This window comes from Rhincodon typus, chromosome 28 (genome assembly GCF_021869965.1).
Source record: "Rhincodon typus isolate 14 chromosome 28, sRhiTyp1.1, whole genome shotgun sequence".
Classification (NCBI taxonomy): domain Eukaryota; kingdom Metazoa; phylum Chordata; class Chondrichthyes; order Orectolobiformes; family Rhincodontidae; genus Rhincodon; species Rhincodon typus.
In genome coordinates, this window is record NC_063359.1 from 14,672,173 (window position 1) to 14,699,096 (window position 26,924).

The window sequence follows — 26,924 nt, forward strand, 5'->3', positions numbered from 1 at the left end:
CTCTATTGAAACTAAACATCCCATTGATAACAACTGGTACAGAATTGCATTGTGAAAAAAATTGAATTGTCATCTGGTTTGATTAATACAGCCCTGCAGCAACTGGCTCATTATGTATTTTAATGATAATTACAAATATAAGGCAAAAAAGTCATCACTCTGTAAAATATAACTGAGGGGTACTGCTGCAAGGTCACAACGAAGCATAAATGACATGAGAATCTGTTTCTTTTCAAAAAGGTAAGAAAGCAATGGTATGATCTCATTCTGCTAATTAGATTAATAAATAATACCATGACCTTTACAATGTTGCCATGGGATTGTGTCATCTAAGTTCTAACCACATTTGTATGAAATTCCTTTCACCACCAGTCTGGGATGTAAGTAATCCATTAATTTTAACTCGTTTAGCATCTCTGTTAAAATAGCGGGGGAGAGGAATTTCAGGCACTCAGATTTATATGCTAGTAACCCACACTGTGATTTTAGGGCCTATATCTTTAGCCAAGCACTAAGAATTTATGGTCATGGAGCTGCAGCCTAGTTTTAAGGATTGCAGTGAGGAGAACAGAGGCGTGGAAGAAAGGAAAGAGTTTGAGGAATTTACCAATTTTTCTCTGATCACTGTATATTGGCATCACATCTTCTGATAAGGACAGTTAAAAGGCATTACATAATTTATGACGCTCAAGTGTAGCAATAATGTCAGTCTTTGTGATATTCCAACAATTAATTGGTTTCAGCAGTAAATATACAGAGAAAGAGTGATATAGTTAAACCTGTATCTTTTATGTTAATAATCAGTTTTTATAGTGTACCAACCATTTACAATTGTTAATAATGATGGAATATAATTTTAGCTTTAGTCATTTTATGATTACACAAAGAAGAGTAGCTCAGTGTTGTTTAACTGTTGTTTTAATGAAATATAGCAAACAAAATCTTCTATGCTCTATGCAATGTAAATTTTTAATCCCACTTGGTAAGAGGTGATGAGCTTAATTATGACACAGAAATCCAATGTCTCTTTTACTTTTTCTTCTGAGAGAACACAAACAGGGGAAAATGCTTCTCTGTTATTTTAAGCACTTTCTGACCATGAGTCTCCGCCTCATTTTTATTCCTCTATTGTAAATTAAACACCTTTTTTGAGTTGCTGCTGGCTTCAATAATACTCCTACAATCTTGTGTGTATATGTTCAACCAATAGCTAGTCACAGCTTTCCACTTGCAAGCAGCCCTTCTCTCCCTTGGTACCCTTAAATGTTTGAGCTGGATATCTTTGACTTGTGGTAGGGTCTCTATTTTGGGAGTGCAAGGGACTACAGCACAAATGCAGCTGAAGACCTGTGGTATTTAAACAGGAGCACAGAGCAAAGCCTCCTCACTCTTCCAATCTCTTTAGAAACAGCAGGAGCTATTGCCCAGCTGCACTGAGAAGTGTCTCTACTTTCAACTGGGTCACTGTTGTTACTTCAGAACCATTAAAGGTAAATACCTGCTTTTTAAAAGAAAATCCATTTGCAAGAGGTGTTTTTTGATATCCTGCTACTGATGTTTGTTGGTGTAGTTGAACCTTTATCTTCGCAGCATAATCCAACTGTTGATCAGCAGCTTTCATTTCAGACCTTAAGGATGCTTGTGATTAAAGTCAGCTGTAAACTTAAAGCTTAGCTGTTTACAGCCCTTTTCTGGCTTATAACTATAGCAGTGTCTGGTGCTGGACACATTCTTCATCTCCCCAAAGAACATTATTTCCTTAAGCACTTTATCAAGCTTTAACTCCAATTGCATTTATCTCACACTCTTGTGCTAATCTTGGCAAAGTGCTAGAGAACAGGTATTAAGGAATGCCAGCAGTCCCTCAGTCCAGACAGAAGTCACGGCACACATTTGATTGTATTTCAATGTGCTATCTTTGGTTCTTTGAAAGCCACATACAGATCTGCTGAAAGTTTGTTTCCAATTCTAATTAAATGCAGGGCCTTGTAAATACACATCTGTACTACAAAGTGTCTGCAGTTGGAGAAATATACACAGAACAAAATGCAAATCACAATTTGCTTGATATATTTGCAACAAGGCATGCTTTCTCACAAAATAGTCCTATGTTCAGGAAGCTACTACAATTTATTAACATTTTCTGAACAAAACAGTTGGTGTATGGTAGAAAATTCAATGAAATAGCTTAGAGGACAGCTTCCAGCTATTTTGGCAGCGTATTTCAGATTATTAAAATGAAAGATAAGCCTATTTTCTGGGAAAGATGAATATAGTCAATAAGATCATGAGCAGTGTTTGCACATAAGTATAAACCTAACGAGCAGCATTATGGGCTTCATTAATTTCTACCCTGGCAGTCTATGATTTTATCTGTCACAAATAAGTCAGGCCAGAATTCCTTTGCAAATACTGGCTAAACAAAATAAAACTGATATTTAAAGCAGGATAAATTGAATATGCAGACGATGAGGCCAGTTGGTAATAAGATATAGCCTTAGCAAGAAAAGAAACAAGAGCAAATACTCTCCATGAGCTGTTCTAAGATTATCATTTTAAATTTATAAGATTGCATTTTTGGAAAAAGCATGACATGATAACGTGTATGTAGTAACAAATATTGAGCACTCTCAACCTCATTCATCTTGTGTTTGCACAATGTGTTCATTGCTTTGGTGCATCTGTGCCTTTATGTGATCTATATCTGCTTTCCCTCTTGCCATTAGAAAAGTGCATCAGAAAAGATACTTACGAAAATCTTCTTTTATCAGTGAGTTGCTAGGTTCTGGAATGCACTGCCTGATAGTGTGGTGGAGGCAGATTTAATTGTGTCTTTCGAAAGATCATCAGATAAATATCTGAAGAGAAGAGATTTGCAGGGCTATGTGGAAAAGGCAAGGCAGGCACCTAGTTGAGGTGTTTTTGCAGAGTGTCAGCAAGGACCAGACAGGCTGAATAATCTTATTCTGTTCTGTAACCAGTTTATGTTTCTATGCTTTGATTCTCTATTATTTATCCAGTTATCTAACACAATGTGAATACATTTTGTTGGTAATGAAATTTTTGGATGATGAATGTTGGATAGTGTACATAATAATTCATAGAAGGCACAGTAAAATCTCAAAGAAAGCGAAATACATTACGGTGGAGGGCAGAGGTAAGTTCCACCCATGCATATCAAATGGAAGAAGCAGCAGTTACTCATCTAGTGTTTCCATCAGCATGAAGCAAGAGCACATTGCAAATGCAAAATCTTATTGTAAGCAATGGTATGTCAGGGCAGTGGCAGCAGTGAAATAATATGGCCACACTAGCAGGTAAGTTGAGTCATATTAAGCAATGGCCAATGTATAGTTCAATAAGGAAGCTAATACGCAGATGATTGAAATAACTCCCCTTGTCAAAAAGCATTGCTGTGTGTTTGAAAGATTTATGACCTACCTAGTTTGATTCAAATGGAAATTGCAAAATCTCCACATGTCCTCAGCAGCCAAATTGAAAACCCAGCCAAAAGGTTCTGCTATAATCTTTCTCAATAAATAACGGGACACAATAAAAAAGTGAAGGCCCATGCCATTGTTATACTTGAAAAAATTCCAAGTGCTTTTCCATGCATTCAGTCCAATATGCATAATAGAAGCACGTCATTGAGGATATCTGACAGAAACATTAAAGTTTGAATAACTTAGACAAAGAAGACATGTGATTAACACAGATGCCAGTGAGCCATAATTGCCTACAAGCGGCATTCTGGCAATGTTAAGATTTTGAAATGTGACTGGCACATTGATAAATCAATCCCAGAAAAAGAAAACCGATCAAATGATTATGTTATTGAATGTTATCCTCACTTCTTATCCTTTCCATTGCAAGGGTAAGAAAGTTGTTTAGTTTGGATTGGGCCTCATATTAAAATGGGGCTCACATTTTGAGAGCTAACTAAATGATGGAAACATCTTTTTGTCAAAATCAACAGAAGGAACTTGAATCTCCTCTCTTGGACCAGCTACAACTCAATCAGGACAATATTATGGAGATTGCTAACTCCATCTAAGTATCAATCACAACTTGAGCTCCAAGCTGCAATTAGGAGCAAAATCGGACATCTTGCTGCAGGGCAGTGAGTTATCATGTTAAGTCATTAGAAAATGAGGGAGAGATTAAGGGGAAGTGTGGATTCACCATCAGCCAAAACTGTTTTGTTGTCTGTTTTATATCCTACCCAATTTTACTCTTCATTGAAGTCAATAGAAGATAAAATTAGTAAAATGTGTGCTTGACCTGAACATGCCTCACTCCCACCATCAGGGTTAGCTAAACATTGTGAGGCTCATTTTATGAGACATTTTAACTTCTAATTTAATTCTATTCAGCTGGCACATGGTTCCATCAGTTTCAAAGCAAATTTCACTGCCAGGGTCCCAAGGTCAGTAGTCAGGAGACTTATCAAATGTTTGTGCTCAAGCAATGGGTTGGATGACTAGCAGGATACCTGAAAGAGTTTGACAATCAGATGGTGACTACATAATGCAACAGGTCATTCTGAAAAAAGAAACAATCCTTATTGTGGAGCAGAGGTTAATTAATTCACACATTTTTTAATATCATTAATCATTTTGCTATCATCCTGTCTTGACACTTTAAGAATATATATTTTTGGTAATTATTAAATTATTGTAAAATAAATAAAATTGATTACACATTTGTAAGTCTCTGGGCTGAATGTGCTCAATGATTGTGCCTCCACTGTCCTCTGAGGTAGAACTATCTAAAGATTCATCACCCTCCGCAACACATCCAGCAACTCTTTTGATGACATTAATTAAAAATTTGACAGTTCAGGAATCTGTTTGATCAATTCTTTTTGACAGAGTGGGCTTCAAAAAGCTTCCCACGGTCCACCCCAGTCACATCATCCACTCCTTTTAACATCTACATAAGCAACATACCTGTCACTGTGTCAAGGAAATTTATTTACACTGACAATATTACCTTGAAAACTCAGGCAAAATTTTTGTCAGGTTATGGAAGTCTTGATGAACTCTTGATCCATCAAAAATGGCTGACTATTTCTACAAGTTCTGCAACCAAACACAGCTAAGTCCATTGATTAACTTCCAACTTGAACATTGTAAGGTGTTTGAAGCTCCAAATGTTAAATTCTGTGGCTATAAAGTGTAGGCTGATTGCTGGGGCTGTACAATGGCTCAGTAGTTAGCACTGCTGCCTCACAGCACCAAGGGCCCAGGTTCAATTCCACCCTCGGGCAACTATCTGTGTGGAGTTTGCACATTCTCCCCATGTTTGCGTGGGTTTCCTCTGGGTGCTCCGGTTTCCTCCCACAGTCCAAAAGGTGTGCAGGCGAGGTGGATTGACCATGCTAAAAATTGCCCGTAGTGTTCAGGGATGTGTAGATTAGGTGTGTTATAGGGGCTTGGGTCTGGGTTGGATGCTCTGAGGGTCGGTGTGGACTTGTTGGGCCGAAAGGCCTGTTTCCACACTGTAGGGATTCTATGAATATGAAACTCTGACCTATCTTGAGGCAAGCCTTGACTATCTCTTAACTTGTCATCACCCCCTCCAAAAGACTACCCAAAAAAAAGACCAAGACACAAATAAACATCATCTACAAGCTGGTATGCAAACACCATCATTCTTTACACGTTTGACATAACTCCGGTATTTTCAGTAACTGAAAAGACTGTGCTCTGGTGTGAGCCTAAGGTCATCATGCCAAACTCACTGACACACAACTTGATTCAGTAATGAGGTTAATCCCTGGACCTCCAAGATTATTCCAGCTGAGTCGATACCCGTTCTGTTTCATGTCACGCTTCCCTCCACTCAACAGGATGCAGCAGCATGCAGTGGACTAACTCTGATCAGCAGCACCATCTATCCACAAGATCTTCAAGTGCCCCCTAAACCCAACTCTTCACGTGCCTCTATAAAATCAAACCTCCAGACAAGAAGCAAACTTCACCATATCACTGATGAAGCCTGGAAGAACAGCCTAACAACTAAACGTGTTGTCTCCCACCCAACATGTCAGCAATCAGGCTTCAATCTCCCCTGGGTTATGTGGACCACCTTCAGTGGTAGCCAGACTGGATAGGGCTGGTATGGTCACCTGATGTACAAGTGACACCTCAATCCCTCGCCTGGTTGTGAATACAGAAAACCTGATAAATCTTGGAACTAACAATTGTATTTTGCCCTGGACTCAAGTTTGAAGGAGACTTGCTGGCAGTACAATTACTGTCTATGAATGTGTTGGAATGATTAATGAATTCATGACTAAAACTGAGATGAAAGCTTCTGCCCCTAGAGCTACACCAATGAAGGCCCCTACTACTATATCCATAAATTCAACATTTGCCTATTAAACTTCTATGTAGCCTGTTCTATTGACTGAACTGGAACTGAGTATCAGCAAGTACATGGTACAGGAAGGGAAGGGGATTTAGGGCAAATTCAATGACCCTAATTTTGTGCTAGTGTCACAGATGAATTTCCGCTTGCATGTCTTTGCAAACCTCAAATGTTTTCAAGTCAGCATTACTAATTCTCGCATACATCTCAGCTTGCTTCGTCTAAATGAGTTAACTCCTCAAAAATTGGCAAATAAAGTAACAGCACGTGCAAAACCTGAGCAAAGCAATTTCTAAGCTGCAGCAACTTCTTCCATCTCCTCTGAGACCAAAATAAGTCTACCTGCTGGAACAAATGATAGATACATCAGATCTTGCAATTGCTTGGATACATAATATGCTGTATTTTTGTTAACTGCATGCATCATTTAGTAAACTGTCATTCAAGAAGCATTCAGATATTATTAAAATTTTACTATGTACTATATTAAAAGCCAATATCCAGTGAAGAAAACTGATCAGATCATAGTTTTTTGAATAGTATCCTCAGCTTTTATCTATTTCACTGCCAGTACACAAATATGATTTAATTTGGAATATTTATCCATGTACTCAGCCTTTATCTTTCTTTACTGATGGATCTAAGCCACACATTATTGCTGAGCAACATGCTGTTGCTTGAAGTGAGGATCTGTAAGACATGTTCTTTTGTAATTCCTTCACAATGATGCGAAGCCTGAACTTGATTTTAAGGAGAAGAGTTGTGCAGTGATGGTGAATCACATGAAGTAACAGTCAGTTGTTCTGCAACTTGATTGATCAATTGAACATTGATCATAAACATATCTGTATGTTCACATGGGAAATGTAATACTAGTGATTTCAACTTATGTTATCTCAACAGGTAGGCTTCCCTTCTGACCCTCTCATAGGTCACTTTCGCCTAACATAGAGCACAGAAAGCCCATTGCTTTGGTACCTGCTGAAAGAGTTACTAATTAGCCCACAGTCTCCAAGACTTTTTCCTCCTCAACCTTGATCTATTCTTTTTCTGAATTATATATCCAATTTCTTTCTGAATGTTCCTACAGAATTTACCTCCAACAACCTTGATTTTGTAACCACAGGCAGCATTTTTGGTTAAAATGAAACACACTTTAGTTTGATTATTCAAGGTGTGATTTGATCTTGTATGTAAAACTGATCTTTTGCTTGTCAGCACTGAACATGTGTTCAGACTAATAACTCAGAATGCATTGCAAGGCTATTATCAGTAAATATTACATTCTTACACTTTCAGCTTTAATTTCACACTTCAAACTGCACACCAGTGAGAACCTGATGGAACTATCCGCTTCACTTTTGGTAAGACTTTTCTGTAAATATTCCACATAGACAAGTAAGGTCCATGTACAGCAATATGGGTACACATAGGAATTATTGCTTTCACTTAGTAAAAGTTAAGTACACCCTTCTCTGAGCAACAGGAGCAGTAAAACTGCCCAATTCATGCAAAGATTGTCTGGAGAAAATGCTGTTCATTCAGTTAACATTTTCTGATGTGAGGACTGGATAGTATGAAATAATTCCATCTGTATTGTATTTGGAACTGAGGATAGTAGACTTATTGAAGGATTTGAGTTCAATTCTCCAGGAATACAAGTGTTTGTCGATAGTAATATTTAAATGAAATACTGCACTCTATCGTGTATTAGGACTCAACCGGCTTATCTCTAAACTCCCTAAAAACTATATAATTGTAAAGATGATCTTATGTGAAATATGACATCTTAAAATGCAGGAGCTAAAATATGAATTTTCATTCGGAGAAAATTAAACCTACAGTATTCTGTTTAAATGAAGGTGATTTGGAAAAAATAAGTAATGCTTGTATATGTCTCTTTATATTGATTGGCATCTCAGTTCTGATATCCCTGGTGAGCTTGTTTTCTGGAGCTACTGACAGGGATGATACAGTCAATGTAGTTCCCCAAAGAGTTATAGCTAGCAGCACAATCTATCATTCTGGCACAGTATGATTTCCACCTCTGTTGGAGAGCACAAATGCGAGTAAGTTCAGGGGATTCTGTAATTTCTCCAATAATGACAGGGACATAATAGACCAGATAGAAGACCACAGGGAAGTAGAGGCAAAGGTGGGTGACAAGAGAAATAATAGAAATTCAACTTTGCGACAGACAAGTCATCATCATTTATCAATTATTCTCAAAAATGCGTGTCTCCACTACCTGTATTTTAAATCTTTGTATCTATGCTCACTCCTCTAACACTCACTCATTTTTAAACAATTGCTTGGTGGTATAGAATTGAAACATTATTAAAAAGAGACATGAAGCCAAGAGACATGTTTTTTTTTTTGCCTGACACTCTTCAGTACCGAAAGACAAGAAAATAAACTTCTTGATAAGAGAGGGCTGTGGATCCTTACTGCATCCAATGGCAATGCCCTCACCAATCAGAGTCAGCATGCTTGGTTTGAATTTAATCAGGTTAACTAAAAGAGTTAACAGTTTCTGCTGCATCCACTGGTCGACAACAATCTGATAAATCAGTACCCTCTTCCCATACTGCAAAATTTGATGTTTCCTGTCTGAAGTGTGCTTACTTGCATTTAAAGATGTTGAAGCTATTTGCATTCATGACTTCCTCATCAGGATTTAAACATGTGTCTGTAAACATTCTGTCCAATGCTTTTGAGAGTGCAATATTGCTGGTGACCTGCATCAACTGTGAAACATTATGACTGAAAATGTTGGAATTTGTGATGTGAATATTATGAATAATTAATTTGCAACAAAGCCATAATAAAGCACATCCTATTTAAGTAGTATTCTCTGTGGTGTTGATGAATTGTTTTTAGAGCAGTTAGGAAGTTAAATGGCAATATTTCTGATTATTTGTTGAAGTGCAGGGTTTTCTACATGTTTACTGAATTACGCTTATTATGAATTTTATTTTAAGGTATATAGAAGTGTAAGTGGAAACATATGTTGAAAATGTTTAATCTGGAATATTCTTGATAAATGTTTTGGTGGCATGTAATTTCAAAGAAAACTAAAATTTCAGTGAAAGTATTTGCAGAACATCAAAAGTAGTGAAGCATAGATTTAAACATTAATTCGAAGATGAAACAAAATACAACTGAGCTTTCGTAATCAGCATTTAATATACAGATGACGGGCTTATTAGAAAATGAGTTTCATCAGATAATTCAGCACTATAACTATGAACAGCTACTTAAATGATCTCAGATTTTGAAAGCAAAAATAATGGCTACAAAATATGTATTGCATTCACATTAAATTATTGAAGGAAACTACACATGAATGTGTGTAGAGACATGTTCTTCAGTCTACTCTTAAAGGACCTTCTCAAGCTGCTTATGGAGGACTTCATGCAGGATTTTCAGAAGCTGAGCATATGGGACTGGGGACAATTGAATTCATAATTTCCTGCCACAAGTGTTATCATGGCATGGGCCAAGCTCTGAGACATTTCTGTTCTGAGAAGATCAGATGAGTGATAAAGCAAGGGATAGCACATTAGGCTAATAAAAGAACCTGTTAAGGACAATGAGAAAGAAACTGATTAGGCCCCCACATTGAGTCCACACCACAGCCAAAAGATGAAAATAGCTAGACTAGAATGGTATGGGAGCCGGTGCTCACTAACCATCCTAAACCTCCCAGAACCCACCATAACCAAGCAAGTACAGCTGGGACCACTGTCCAGCCAGTGATGGGGATGTCTCTTAATTGTGATAATTTAGCAGCTCTTGCATTTTAAATGTTATAAATATTTAAAATCACCTTGAGGCATGTCCTCTCTATCTGTCTCCTTTCATTTCCATGAGAGAAGGTTTACTCAGGTGATTTCTTGGATGTGAAGAATTTATCTTATGAGGAATAGATGGACAAAGTTAGGCCTGTATCCACTGGAATTTAGAATAAAGAGGGGTAATCTTATTGAGGTTTATCAGATCCAGAGGCATCTAGACAGCATAGATGCTGAAAGAATATCCTTCCTCATGGGGGAGATTATAAGTAAGGTATGCAATTTAAATATAAAAGACCTCCCATTCAAGATGGAGAGGTGGAAAATATTTTCCTTTTCTCAGGTGGTCAGTGATTTTGGAATTTTCTTCTACAGACAGCAATGGAAGTGTGTTGCTGAATATTTTTCAGGCAGAGTTATATTGAATTTTGATTGACAGGGGAGCTAAAGGGTATGCAGAATTGTGAGGAAAGTAGAGGGCACAATCGGATCAGTTATGAACTTATCAAATGATGGAGCAGGTCAGAGGGGCCGAATGGCTCATCATGCTCTTAATTCGTGTACCCATTTTACCTTGACAGTGCCCACCTGTGATGTCGAGACGGCCAATTTGTGTACTGGAGGTCTTCCCATTGGTGCTCCAGCCTTGAAAGCTCATTTTCACTCAAGTGCACACCTTGACAATTATTTGGTAGCCCATCAAATAAAAGCATGCCAAATATCAAAGGCCAGTGTCTGTAACCAGAAATTCATCCGACACTGGGTCCTGCACCTAGAACAAAGATTCAGCCGCTTGCATTTCTATTATTTGCGGTGTTTTATATTTTATCTTCATTCAGAGTTATCAATAACTTTATGTTTAACCATTTCCTAAAAAAAATGTTACTCTCACTAGCTCGTTTGATTGGCATATTTTTTCCATTTGTCATATGAGATAAGATTACACTGATATGTCATAGTTATTTAGCAAAAATCATTAACTACTCAACCCTGGCTTCAAAAAAAAATTCAAATTGTTAGCAGTACAAGACACCACATAGGATTTACTTTGAAACTTCCGAATATCGTAAATAGTTTGCAGAATAATTACTTTTATCGTGAGCCTGTTTTATCAGACATGGTTTGAGCTTTTCTTAATTTTACTGTCGTCACCTTCAACAGCATTTTATTTTTAACTGAAGGAGAAACAAAACGCTCTGTGTGTGGTCTTCAGCACAACTCCATCAATTATTCAGAATGGGCTGCCTACCTGGCACTTCTGTCACAAGGGAATATTTCATTCTGCTGTGCTGGCTGAAAGCTAATGAATACACAATAAATTACTCAATTCCTTCCACATATGTATTATTAACAACCCAAAAATCTTATTCATATTAATTTCCATTTACATAGTGCTGTTAAGATAGTAAAACATTCAAAGCACTGCACAGCAACATTATCAGGCATAAATCTGACACTAAGCCACAACACTGGGTGGCACGGTGGCTCAGTGGTTAGCACTGCTGCCCCACAGCACCAGGGACCCAGGTTCGATTCCACCCTTGGGTGACTTTCTGTGTGGAGTTTGCATGTTGTCTGCGTGGGTTTCCTTCCACAGTCCAAAGATGTGTAGGCTAGGTGGATTGGCCATGCTAAATTGCCTGTAGTGTTCTGGGATGTGTAGATTAGGTGGGTTATAGGGGGATGGGTCTGGGTGGGATGCTCTGAGGGTTGGTGTGGACTTGTTGGGCTGAAGGGCCTGTTTCCACACTGTTGGGATTCTATGAATATGAACATGATAATAGCTTGTGGACCAAAAACACGCTGAAAGATGTAGGTTTTAAAAAGTGGCTTGAAGAAGAGAGAGGTGGAAAACTTTAGGGCGGGGATTCCAAAATTTAGTCCCCAGCTAACTGAAGGCAAGAAGCACTCCTACCACCCCTTTATCCTCAAACCTTTACAACCACAGGATGGTGGAGTAAGTATGGAGAGGGTGGTGGTGGTGTCAGAAGATAATCATGGAGGACTAGAGTGGTGGACTCTAAAGCTTGTACAATTTGAAATAACACAGATATGGATTTGGGAAGAGGCCATGGAAGGGTTTGGATTTGGGGAATGAGAATTTGAAAGCTCTTAATTTTGAGGTGGCTAATTTTAACACGTGATGAACTGTCATAATTATTTTAAATATGGTGCAAAGATGTTCTTCAACCTAAGGAAATTGAATTAGGAAATGTCATACAAAACATTTTTTGGTTTGATAGCGATTTTACTCCTTTTTGTTGTAACTTAATTCGAACTAACACATTTACTCTAGTATACATAAATGTCATTTGTTCAGTCAACTGCCTGGCCTCGCATAGCATTTGTGACCTGTTGCCACCATTCTGCACTGAAGTGAAACACATCTAATGGATAATTGTGACTTTCACAGTGATTGTGTCCATCCAGAATGATACATCCTAATTTGTCATGCACAGAGAAATCAACATAAGAAAAGACAAACTGATATTTCCCAGTAAGCATGGTATTTCTGTCCTTTAAGGGAGAGATTTTAGCTATTTAAAAAAACAAGGTGGTTTTCAGTTGGTTTTGAGTTATTCTTCTTCTTTGAGCTTTTCCTAATTTCTTGGAGTTACTACAATGTTGGTTGTCACCCTTCTCTAACTCCCCCTGTCAATCACTCTTCTGATGCAGGTCCTTCACCAGCACGTTTTTCAGTCTGGTCTTCAGCATTCCTTTTCTTCCTTCTTCCTGGCAATCCCATCGCTATCTTTTGCCTCATATTTCCTCTCTCTCTCTGTGCAACAGATGGTCATCCCATATCAATCTTTTCTTGGATATTTTCTTCCATGCTCCAACACCCCTTATTGAACTCCTGATGTGCTGGTTCCTAATTTTGTCCTTTCTGATTACACCAAATGTGCACCTTAACATCTTCATCTCATTATTAAGTGATAGTTAATTGTTCCACTCTTCATGCTGTTGCCCATGTTTTTGCACTGTGTGAATTCTGTGAATTCTTCCTTTCACAGTTTCATTGTGACCATTCTATTACATTACATTCCACTCACTTCTTCCAATCAGAACAGAACTTATCAGTTCTTTAGGCTTTGACCCGGAAATAGAAATTAGAAGTCTGAATTTTGACCCAGATTGGCCCATTCCTTTTGGGTTTGACTGGAAACAGGATAGAAGGCAAATAACCAATCTGCGGCAGAAGTGGAGCTAACACTTTAAATATTGTAATGAGGCCCAGACCAGTGAGTCCAGCAAAAAAAATCACTAAGTTCATGCATAACTGTACAATATCAAAGTACGCACATCACGTTTAACGAATGTGTACCAGGTGCCAGGAGATTCTTGTGGGCTGGTGGCTTTATCTTGACAGCAGGATGTAAATATCAAAGTGCTATGATTGCAGCTGATGTTATAACTGGACAAGTCAGATCTCAAGCTGAAAACTGGTTTGATCAATCAGATTTTGATTTGTTTTGATTTCAACAAAGTGGTCTCTCATCAATGCATTAACATGCAATACTGCAGATTTTATCTTAGGATAAAACAGACATTTTATTAACAGACATTATTAACAAAAGAAATTAAGTTAAAATGGAATAAACCAAGCTGTCTACTTTCTCACACAAATTCAAAGGTTTTTAAAAGCATAGTGAAAGTATAATCCCATTAATCTTAAAACGTACCTTTATAAATCAAAAAGAAAAACGACAGTATTTACATATTACATAAAATACATGCTTGGTACCATACCAAAAACACACCTTATATGATACCCAAAACCACCACTCATACAGCATTTAAATTGAAGTCACTGTCTCCAACGTCTTGGTAGGTTTAAGTCATTTGTGTCTTTAAATTAGAGACTGGAACTCAGGTAGCTTTTTTTCTGGAGCTATTAGACATATGGGCTTAAATATACTCATCTTTATATAACCTCTTCAGGGTTTTATCCCAACACTTCTGATCTGGGACTATCACTAATTCTTTACCTACGGTAACCAGTTTCAGTACATACATCCTTCTCTTCTCAGGAGCACTAGTTTATACAGCCTTCTTCATCCAAAGGTGTCATAGGACTCCTGGAAACACAAAGTATGCTAAAAGAAAAAATCTCCCACATAACATCTGTAACTTAAAAAAACTTCTCCTGGTCATCCAAATCAGAGATTGCTTGATTTCTTTGTTTGTAAAACCCTACCAATGTATATTAAAAAATTCATAAATTTAGTGCTTAAAATCTATTTTAACATAAATCACTGCAGCAACAGAAATACTTACAAGTTAACCAGTAATTTAGACGCACAGAAAACCCAGATGTTACTAACTCAAAAACAAAACAAGTACTTACAATAACTAACATTAAAAATATGCACAAATCTCACAGAAAACATCCCAAAGTCTCATGCTAATACAGATTCATGGCATAGAAATGTACTACCAGTATGGATCCATTACATGCTAGCATGTGGCACGTCGCATTGAGAAAACACTGCTAACTTAATCTTGGCATCACAATCTGCTATGAGGAAAATTGAAATTTTTGGTTCCTGCCCAATTAATTCACCCTGAACTCTACATTTCCTGCTCCATGAAATTCTACCTCCCAGCCCCAGCCCAGAATTTCTGATCCAAATGTGAATTTGACAATTGGTTTCAGTTACCCAACATGAAAATCAAGCCTCACATTTATGTTTTATAAGAATCTGTAAAAACAAATGTTGCAAAATTTTAACAATGATATTGCGATCATTGAGGAAGTTCGACATCTGGTGTTGATGTAATTGAAAGTGGGATCGTGATAGGCAAGACATTTCTTACTGTTCAAAAGCAATCAAAGAAGAAAAGCTGGCTGGTTTGTAAGTGGAAAGTAGATTTCCTTTTGCCAGATTTTGCATAATGTGAAAAAAATACATCTTCATTTCCTCACCATTCTTTAACAAATGGCTTTTGTGAAAAGCCCTTTAATTTCCCCAGTTCATAGATTGAATGTCTTTGACATGCTGTGTGGACACTAAAGAAGAGCTGTTTAAGTTATTAGCACAAACTGCCATTAGTCTTTAAAACTGAAGGATGTCCCAGAAAGGATTAATAATGTTATGTATATTTTGAATCTTTTTCAATTTGCAAGAAATCTGTCCATGATCACGTACCAACTTGGCATCATTGTTATGCCAAAGAAGGAAATATTCACTTTGTACAGACCTTAGACTTAAAATTTATTCCAAATACGTTTGTATATTTCAGCTTATGAAAACAGCTTTTATCTTTAAACGGGATGTCCAGTGATTTATTTTTATTATTTATTACCATGAATGTCTCAGCTGGTAACACATGACATAAAATACAACTTTTAATGAATTATTTACAATGGGCTGACATCATTGACATCTTTTAACTTAATAGAGCTTATTTGGGTTAGCAGAGAGAGAATTTTTCCACTGTGGATGTGTCCAAGTTGAGAAGCCAGAAATATAAAATAATCACAAATAAATCCAAAAAATCTGCAGGAGAATCTGCTTTACCCAGAGAGTGGTTACAATGGAATTTGCTACCACAAGATATAGTTGAGGCCTAAATTCATTGTTGTATTTAGTAGGAAGCTATTTAGATTTAGATTTATTGTCACATGTATACAAATTACAGTGAAAAGCGTTTTCTTCGATGTTATGCACAAAGCGTCACTATGTTCAGACGCCATTTTGAAACACTGAATATAATACAAGATTTTATTGCAGTAGAGTTCATCTTTCTATCTTCTTCTTGTTCCTTCTGCTGCTCCTTCAGTTGCTGCTGGATATCCATTACAGGCTCTGGGGACTTGGTTACAGGCCTCTGCTCCTGTGACTGCTGCATACAAGTTGGAGCCATGGGCCTGGGGGTATGCACGTTCCACACTTCCCGTTCCCCATCCAACCCTCCTCCAGACGCTGCCACCGATCCGCCATCCCTCCCTTTCACTGATGCTTCCACTCCTTCAGGAGCCCGGGTCTATCTGTGGACCTGGAGCCTCAGCCTAGCCTGTGAGTCACGGCCACGCATGTCAGCCCGAAACCTGCTCCTCCCTGCTCGCCGGGAGACCGTGGGCTGGGTAGAGCCGTGTCTGGGCTCATCCTTGAGTTTTTGCCTTTGCCTTTGCTGCCACCAGAGGCCTCCTCCTTCACCCACCACTGTCCAGCCTTTAAAAAAAAAGAAAAGAAAGGAGAAAGAAAACCAAAGAAAGAAAGCCAATGAGAGCAGGCGAGTCCTGGGCTCAGCCTCGTAACTCCACCGCCATCTGTATAGGCTTTTGAGGGAGAAAGGAATTAAAGTACAAATGGATGAAGTTGGTTGAGATAGATTTGGAGACGGCTCACTAATAATGACCAGTTGGGCTGAATGGCCTGCTTTTTTTTTTGCACCGTGTTTTCTGTGCTTTGGACACTTTGACCAGTTTACATATAAAAACACTTTAACCAAGCACTCTTGTCAATGAGCTGGACAACGGGACATAGAATTTAGCTTGCGGTTCAACTTGATTTTAATAACAAAATTATTCCTGATTAAAAACACCATGTGTGCATTTTGCAAATTCCCACAATATTTACTCTCTATCAAGCTCTATTTGTTGAAGAAAGGATATTACCCACTACAATCCATGTGTTTGAGCTGGGCTGTTAGAATCTCCTTCCTTTCCAAAGTAGGGCTGGTCCACTTCCACGCAGGCAAGTCTCACATGTAAGTCTTTCGCCATGAATCTTGCTGTAAGTCTTCAATAATGAGGTGGCTTCCACGTGAAGGTTTTTATCTCATTCGACTTTGGCCAATTAAGTCATGAGCAGGCTTCAAAGCATCCAATAGGGTCAGGCCAACACACTTCATGTTGCCATGTGGGGATGTGTGAAGTGCATGGCCTCAGGCACTGGCTGGAAGTCAAGGTGCCAGAAAGTCTGATTGATACTTCTCCAATACACAACCCTCAGACTGATTGTAATTGGTTCCTTTGTGACCTCATTGACCTTGGTTTCCACTCTTCACTTTAGCCAATAGCTGCTGGATGTTGTTTAATTTAGTTTAGCTAATTTTCCGACAGGCCCAATTTCTTAGGCTGTGGGTCAATTTAGAAGTCCAATTTGGGGCCCATAGTCACATGTGAATGTATCGCCAGTCAGACCTGAATGAGCAGCTCTTAAATGGAAAGTTCCACTCAGGTTGAAAGGGCATTCCAGGAAAATTACTGCCCAAGCAGTTTAATTCTCCTCAGCAGTATTTTTAGTATAGCCGTTAATGCATAAGTATGTTAATATATTGATTTAATAAGAAGTTAACTAATTTACCTGTTATTGTAGTGATAGACTTGGAAGTGATTGTCTGCTCTGCATTGCTAAAGAGATATTGTTGGTGGCCTAGAGATCACTTTAAGGTCACTCTTTATACAAAATTCAATGAACTATTTACACTCTTAGACTTAGCACGAGGTCTACACAGTAGCTTCTCTCCATTAAGTAGATCTCTACATATCTCTCTAGATGTAGTTTATTATTTACACGTTTGAGTTTTAACCCATTACTCTACATCTCCCCCACCTTCCCAAGTCACTGTCCTTTTTCAGTAGTTAGATCCAGCTACAACTGTCCCAAATCTGTTTCACAGGCATTAAAATCATAATGATTGCACCAATTTCCCTGATCCTATTCAGACGTAGTTGAAAATCTATGTTCTTTGAGCTTTTGTTTGAACTCTGTGGATCATTGTTGAAGTCACCAGAAACTGTTAGCTCTTCATCTTCCTGGATGTCTGGATAGCTGGTCCATCCTAATAATTGCCTTCACCTGATCAAGACAAAGACTTTACTGGTTTGTCATGTTCTTCCTGTTACATATGGTTCTGAAAGGGTTTATACTTGATTCAGTGCAGCAAAAACCATCCATTGTGTTGAAGTCATGGTAACAAGATCAGAGGAGCGAAGGAGATTGTAAGAGTTAAACATAGGACGAGTGGACTCCTAACAGGTCTTTGCAGTAATGTAGCTCACATTCGTGCAATCTGTAAACAGTGGCAGTAATGCAATAATCTCATCCTGATTCGTTAATGAGACTTTTCTAGTTAGACCCAGAAAGGGGAAGGTGGGGAGGGCAGTATCCTAATCTACATGAGGTACATCAGACTTAAGGAGCCACACACAACCTGGTGACAATGGCAGACCCCTTACTCATTATACTGAGCAGCTCTGACCCACACCATTTCAAAATTGTATGAATTAAGAGAAATTAGGAAAAAGCAGAGAGAAAACATAATGGTGACTGAGAAAACTTCAAGAGAAACAGCTGTTGCTAATTGACAATAGTGAATGTCACAAACTGCATATCACTCAACATGGAAGAATACTTTAGGGAATGACACAGCAAGCATTTCAGATCCAACAGATGGTGCAGAGGAAAACAAACAATCTGCAGCTCCAAGGCAGAGGTACTAATTACATTATGAGGCCATCATCTGTGGAAGTGGTCTCACATTTGGGTTGAACCAGTGAGATGGCCAGTCATTGTGAGTTGCAGGGGTCAAAAACAAAAATACCTTGTACTAAAGGGAAACTGTAAATGGATCAGCAATTCATGCTAAAAGGGCAGTAATTAAAAATAAGCACAGCACACAGTCCTACAGTCGTAGAGACATACAACATGGAAACAGACCCTTTGGTCCACTCGTCCATGCCGACTAGATATCCTATATAAAGGAAGTCCCATTTACCAGCATTTGATCCATATTCCTCTAAACCCTTGCTATTCATGTACTCATCTAAATGCCTTTTAAATGTTGTAATCGTACCCACCTCCACCACTTCCTCTGGCAGCTTATTCCATACACGCACCACCCTCTGCATGAAAACATTCCCCTTAGGTGTCTTTTATATCTTTCCTCTCTCACCTTAAACCTAAGCCCTCTAGTTTGGGATTCCCTCACCCCGGAGAAAAGACCTTGCCTGTTTGCCCTATCCATGCCCCTCATGATTTTATAAGCCTCTATAAGATCACCCAGCAGCCTCCACCGCTCCAGGGAAAATAGCCCCAGCCTACTCCGCCTCTCCATATAGTACAAAACCCTTCAACCCTGGCAACGTCCTCGTAAATCTATCCTGAACCCTTTCAAGGTCAGAAATCACATGACACCAGGTTGTAGTCCAACAGGTTTATTTGAAAACACAAGCTTTTGGACCCTCACCCCTTCTTCAGGTGTTAGTGTCCACTCCAGTCCACCACCGGCACCTCCACATGATAGGAACCTTTTCAAGTTTCACAACATCATTCCTATAGGAGGGAGACCAGAATTGCATGCAGTACTCCAAAAGTCACTGAACCAATGTCCTGCACAGCCACAACATGACCTCCCAGTGCCTATACTCAATGCACTGACCAATAAAGGCAAACATACCAAACGCCCTCTTCACTATCCTGGGACTCCAGTTTCAAGGAACTATGAACCTGTACTCCAAGATGTCTTTGTTCAGCAACTCTCCCCAGAATCTTACCATTAAGTATATAAGTTCTGCCCTGTTTTGCCTTTCCAAAATGTAGCACCTCTCATTTATCTAAATTAAACTCTATCTACCATTCCCCGGCCCATTGGTCCATCTCATCAAGATCCTGCTGTACTCTGAGTTAACCTTCTTCACTGTCCACTACACGGGGCATTGCTGAGCAGGTGCAGCTTGATAACACTGTTGACGACACCTTCCATCATTTTACTGATGATCGAGAGGACACTGATGGGTCGATAATTTGCTGGGTTGGGTCTGTCCTGCTTCTTGCATAGAGGACATACCTGAGTAATTTTCCACATTGTCGGGAGATGCCATTGTTGTAACTGTACTGGAAGAACTTGGCTAGGGGTATGGCAAGCTCTGGAGCACAAGCCTTTGGTACTATTGCTGGCATATTGTCGGGGCCCATTGCTTTTGCTGTATCCGGTGCCTCCAACTGTTTCTTGATATAATGTGGAGTGAATTGAGTTGGTTGAAGACTGACATATGTGATGCTGCCGATCTCTGGAGGAGGCTAAGATGGATCATCCACTCAGCACTTCTGGTTGAAAATCATTGCACATGCTTCACCCTTGTCTTTTGCAGGAGTGTGATGGAGAATTTCTCACTTCCCCGGATGAGTACAGCTCTAACAACATTCACGAAGCTTGACACTGTCCAGTTCTGATGTGCTGGGCTCCCCCATCATTAGGAATGGGAATATTTGTGGAGACTTCTCCTCCTGTTAGTTGTTCAATTGTCCACCACCATTCACAACTGCATGTGTCAGGACTGCAAAGCTAGTTATGATTTATTGGTGTGGAACTGTTCGGTCCTGTCTATTGCCTACTGCTTATGATGTTTGGGATGCAAATAATCTCTTTTTTGTAGCTTCACCTAATTTGTAAGTGTGCCTGGTACTGCCCTTGGCATGCCCATCTGCATTCTTCATTGATTCCCTGGCTTGATTGTAGAGTGGGGAATGTGCCAGGCCATGAGGTTACAGATAGTATTGGGAGTACAATTCTGCTGCTCCTCATGGCTCACAGTGCTTCATACATGGCATTCTGCATTACCTTCTGCCAAGCAGTGTTTTGATAAATTTTTGCAGCTTATATGTTAAAGCCTCACAATTGGAGGTAAATCCATCTTCAGAGACATTATTATAGTATAAATAATGTAAAGTTGGTGGAGGCAACAGCTTTAGCATGTGCATCAAGATGCCCATAATGTGCACGATCCAGAACAAGTGAATGTCACTCAGTGTCATTTCGTTCTGGTCATCTGGCTGTAATACGCTGGTTATCCCCCAACAAGAATGCTCCACCATTCACAATTTAAAGATGCAGTCTTGCCTTTGAAACAACTGCAACTATGCGTTTGCTTCAATACCTCTGCCATTGCTTTGAAATCTCTTATACTGTGTAAGCAGCATTAAACTTATCGCAGAATAACTACGAGTGGACACAATCATAAAATTAAAAAAAATTGCCTTGAAAAGGCTCCAAGAGGGAGGTGGAAAATTGAATAAATTGAAATCTTCTTTGTAACATCTGCAATTTGGAAGTGAGACTTTTTTTCTCACCAATACATTAATATACAAGCCCAGTTGTTCACAAACAATGTGATTTGTGACCATAGCTTCAGTTTCCATCTCACTTCCCATTGATGTTTACAGGTGAGAACATCTGAGAAAATTCATTGATGTGAATAAAGAACAGGAAGCATTGATTTCAAAACCTAGTTTAAAAAAAAATCGTTGCTAATAATTAAGGATTAAAAGTGTGTAAAAATAATCAAATCACTCGTCTCTCCCTGAAAACATATAATTAAGTACACTTAGTGTTAGATGATGGAAGCCTCACTTCAGACACTGAATGTACAAAACTCAACAAAACTCAGTTTATCATACTCAGACTCTATCTTGCATGCAGTGAGACTCAAAAAAAGAAACGAATGTTACCCTCTGGGATGGCTTTTTAAAGCAGCTGCAAAAACACTAGGGAACATCATTAGGTGGAGGATGAGAAGGAAGGAAGTGACAATTTTTAATGAGGGCTTCCAGAAGAACGCAAAACATGTCGATGGACAATTAGAGGTAGTGCATGTTAATGATGCTGGTGGTTGCCAAAAGATAAGCTTTTGAAAATGACCCCACTGGAATGAAAACAATCCTAGAAAGAAAACTACTTTCTTTAAATGTATATAAAATTTTAATGAATGATATTTATATCATCAACATTTATTCTGATATTTTTTGCGGGTTGCAGTTTCAGGTGAAAGTAACACAGTGTGAGCTTTTTTTGTAGTGGGTGGGTTGCATTAACAGTGACAGTTACGATTAGTAAAAGTGTCATAAAACACAATTCCATCAAATTAGATCTTTTGCGTATACAAAATGGGTGATTAATCCTCTAATCACTCTTACACAAATGCAAGATAAATTTGTCATTTCGAGCATTCTGCAGCTGTTTGTTATCGTGATATAAACTGTGACAGCTTAACTGTGTCATGCTTCTTGTAAACAGACTTATCATACTTCTGCATATTCTGTTAAGTTTAATATTATTAAAAGTTGTGTTATAATTTAATTTTGCTAAGGATATATAAACAATTACTAAGCGTCTGTACAAACTCAGTTATAAAACTTCAACTATTGTACATGCTTGCAAATGTTATCCTTTAGCTCTTAAAGTGCTGTAGGTTCCAACAAATTTGTCATGTCTCTAGACCACATTTCGAGGTTTACACACAATGGCCCAGATCTTGTTATTGATTGAATTAATGGTGAACTTTGAGATGTTTGCTGCAAGTTAGGATGCAGAGGAAGCTCAGAGGTACTCCCATGCACAGTATTTACTCAGGAATTTCAAAATTCTGATGGCCAGAGATATGCTAGCTCGACCACTCTATGGATGTTTCTAATACTTACTTGCCTGTTGTTGAGTTGGGCCAAATGTCATGAACTTCCTCAGATATTTCCTTTAGGATAGTCACTTGTTTAATCAGAAACGTTAGATGCTAAAGTGATTAACAACAGAAGCTGTATCAGAAAGGCTTCAAAATATATTTAAAAGTTAACTTACTGAACGATTAATACTACCACTCACTCACTTATCCAGCTGAAGTTTTAATCACCGTCAGCAACACTCACCTGAACATAGCCAATGACTGCAAGATCTAGCCAATGACGCTGACACAAATGCTAACATTGCAAACATAAAGCTACTGCTGATACCAGAAAAGCTTTATTATTGTAGTATCAATCCCTACAAAACTCAGTTCACTATATTGTACTGAACAGAAATACAAAAGATATAGAAATACTCAGCAGATCGGGCAACATGTCATGAGAATAAGACACAAAATTATGTTTCAGGTTGAGGACATATTGTTCAATGGTTTGGAGCTCTGAAATTATTACAATATGTAATGAGAAGATCACAACTGTATCATAAACATATGCAGATGTGTTTTTCACTTTCCCCAAACACCATCCAAGTAAAAGGAACCTACTTGATTGGCACCCCATTTACCACCTTCAAAATTCACTCTCTCCAAAATGGCAACAGTGTGTACAATATGGACTGCAACAAATCACCAAGGCTCTTTAGACAACATCTTCCAAACTCACAACCTCTATTAAAAAGACAGGAATAACAGATGCATTGGACCACCAATACCTGCAAGCTCCCTGCAAGCCATACTCGGATCTATACCATTGTTCCTTCACTGTCATTGGGTCTTGGCCCCAAACAACACTATAGCTGTCCCTTTCCACATGGACTGCAATGCTTCAAGAAGACCACTGTCCCAAGGGCAATTTTAGGTCTGGATAAAACAAAAATGAAGGCCTAGCCAGTGATGTCCACATTCTGTGAACAAATGAAAAAACAAGACTATATTTGTGAGAATGAATGCAGTGCTTTTCCAGCAAGTTTTTTCGACAGCAATTAATGTATCAAGATAAGTGAAATGATAATTTATAATAAAGTTAATTAAAGCTTATTCAATCTTGCATCCAATGATTTTACGCCAAACAGGCAGAACAGGGCATCTTCTATTAACAGTCTCAGCGTCAGTGCAAAGTTTTGCAGAAAAAGATGATAGTTCTCTTTGCCTTCCTCACCAGATAAAGGAGGTGCAAAGATTTCTCAACAAGTGTGTGCTGAAACTTTTAATTAAAAGATCTGACAGTGTGAGGACGGTAAAAATATGCCAAGTTCTAATTATTCAGCCATTGGGACTAATCACTTACTATTGTGTAGTTACAATGCTGTGAGAAATTTGGACGTTTTACCAGTGTACATTGATCTCAGAGATTCGTAATGTGCCAAAGGATATGTTGATTAATGCTAAGCAATCAGATTTTTCAAAAGGTCTTTTCAGTCAATTCCAACAAAGAAATAAAATGAGCCCATCTTTTCCAACCTTTGCGCTCGGAATCTTGTTGAACAATGAAAGATGCATCGCTCTCCTGAATGGGTGTGGTCTCAATAGCACACCAATAAACACAACACCTATCCACCACAAAACAGTATGTTTAATCAGCATCCCTCAACTATTATTGCTCTGCAGTTACAATATAGACCATATGTGGATGTACAGCAGTAACTCATCAAGTTTCAATTAACAATACCTTCCAGTCCCATGAATTCTACCACCAAAAAAAAGTTGCGTTATTGTGGCCCCAATTCTGCACCAAGTTATGTGGTGTCCGAATGTGAACAAGTTCCTACAGTATTTTTGGCTTAAATCCAGTAATTCTCTAACATGGTACTACCACAGCAAAAATCAGTTCAAAGGCTTGCTAACACCTTTTCAGGGTACTTAAGGAAGGGCAATAAGTGAAGCCTTACAAACATTGCCGACTCGCCAAGGAAAGAAAGAAAACTCCTTATTGTTGGCCTTCCACTGACTTTCTTTGATCTATCTGCTTCTTGCTGACCTCAAGTAAGACAGGCTGAGAAGATTTTTTTATTGAACTAGAACAAAGTTCATCCACGTGAGGAGCGATGAATTGGCTACTGTCTTTTCAATCTCCCCAGTTGCCAAAAGAAAATTTTATGCTCTTTTCAGCCTAAGGCTATACCTTTCTCTATTAGAAACCTACTGGCCCAACGTCAATTACAAAGTTTTCTTGAGTGAAAGCAACAACAATTTTATTATGTACTGACCCTTAGTAAAATAATAAAGATATGACATCAAGTACACATACACGTAGGTAAAAAGTTAAAGGGGGATAATGTTCATGAAATAATTAACAATGAAAGGAAAATATAGTTTATGGACCTTAGGGTGTCCTTCAAGTGTAAAGTTTTTAACCTAAGACTTCAGTGGCTTCACTGATATCTTGTTTTCTCACCAGTGCCATATTGCTGATCTCGTTAAGTTCTCAGTGTCCAGATTTTTCTCTCCATTTTTTGTTCTGCAATCACAGACCCACTCCATATGCACTGACAAAAGTAGATTTCAGCAATACAAGCTGCTTTGTCCATATCAATCTCTTAACTCCTTTGTTTCCCAACTTGATCATTGCAGAGATAGTAGAAACTGCAGATGCTGGAGAATCTGAGATAATAAGGTGTAGAGCTGGATGAACACAGCTGGCCAAGCAGCATCAGAGGAGCAGGAAGGCTGACGTTTCGGGGCTAGACCCTTCTTCAGAAATGGGGGATGAGAAGGGGGTTCTGAAATAAATAGGGAGAGAGGGGGAGGCGGATAGAAGATGAATAGAGGAGAAGATAGGTGGAGAGGAGACAGACAGGTCAAAGAGGCGGGGAGTGTAGGTGGTGAGGTAGGGAGGAGATAGGTCAGTCCAGGGAAAACGGACAGGTCAAGGGTGTGGAATGAGGTTAGTAGGTAGGAGATGGGGGTGGGGCTTGAGGTGGGAGGAGGGGATGGGTGGGAGGAAGAACAGGTTAGGGAGGCGAGGACGAGCTGGGCTGGTTTTGGGATGAGGTAGGGGGAGGGGAGATTTTGAAGCTTGTGAAGTCCACATTGATACCATTGGGCTGCAGGGTTCCCAAGCGGAATATGAGTTGCTGTTCCTGCAACCTTTGGGTAGCATCGTTGTGGCACTGCAGGACGCCCAGGATGGACATGTCGTCTGAGGAATGGGAGGGGGAGTTGAAATTGTTCGCGACTGGGAGGTGTAGTTGTTTAGTGCGAACCGAGCGTAGGTGTTCTGCAAAGCGGTCCCCAAGCCTCCGCTTGGTTTCCCCGATGTAGAGGAGGCCACAACATTGCAGGCATTTTTTAAAACTCCAATACGTGAACCTTATCACACAGGTGTAAATCAAACTAGGGATTGAGGGTTCTTTCATGTCTGCCTCGTTTCATTGTCTCTTGATAAATTGTTAATTCTAATTCAAACAATTTTGTTTGCCTCATGTTAGTTTCACCAAACCTAGCTAACTGCATGGTCAGCTGATTGGCTATTATAAGTCAACATTTTTCTTTTCTAAATCCATTTCAGAACTCGAAAGTCCTAAGGATTATGGCCCATATCTTATATCCACAATGAAAATCTCTTTAAAGAAATTAAGACATTAGACATACGTACAGATAAAACTATAAAATACTTCTGATGTGCCAACTCCAACTGAAATAATATGTAAATTCTCATACAAGCCAAAAATATTTCTGTGAATGAACCTGGATTTTAATCCCATGTGTACAATGTCCACAAGAATGAACATTAACACCATTATCCACATTAGACAAAAGTGGTTCAGCTATGTTACAGACAAATGATCTAATTCACAAGTCTGGAGCTATATTTCAGGGTCTTGTTCTGTAGTATTGAGCACAAACATTTCAGCAGCGCAATGAAGGCAAAATTGCCATAGTCCTACCAGACCATAGGGCTGTCCTCTCATTACAGAGGGAAGAGTTTGTGAAGGAGAGTTCTTCATAGTAACCTCAACCAGTCAAGTATTTGAATCCACTCTGTTGGCCTCAGTCTGCTTTACAAGCCATGCATCTGGATGCAGTGCAGTACTGAAGGAGGATTATGGAGTGCTGTTTCAGTGAAGATGATATACCCCATGCCTTCAGTTTCTCAGAAAGAATGCTGAATGCAGCAGTGGTGTTAGAGAAACATTGGAAGCATATAATTTTGGAGTTTATTTTAGGGTTGGAAATTATCGCAGCTGAATGTTTTGTTTATTAGAAAGTATTTCTCCACCCATTACTTTATAGGATGATTTAATTTCAAACAACAGCGAATCACTAGATTGTGTTCAGCATGGTTCTCATCC

The 26,924-nt window shown here is 38.9% G+C and overlaps 1 protein-coding gene across 1 annotated transcript in view; it reads left to right on the forward strand.

The window, feature by feature from the left end:
* The first annotated feature begins 1,387 nt into the window (after nucleotides 1–1,387).
* Nucleotides 1,388–26,924, forward strand: part of tncb (tenascin Cb) — a 310,123-nt gene continuing 284,586 nt past the window's right edge. The window contains exons 1-2 of the mRNA XM_048613353.1: nucleotides 1,388–1,490; nucleotides 7,672–7,736. The gene's annotated coding sequence lies outside the window, so the exon portion shown is untranslated. The remainder of the gene's footprint in view (nucleotides 1,491–7,671; nucleotides 7,737–26,924) is intronic.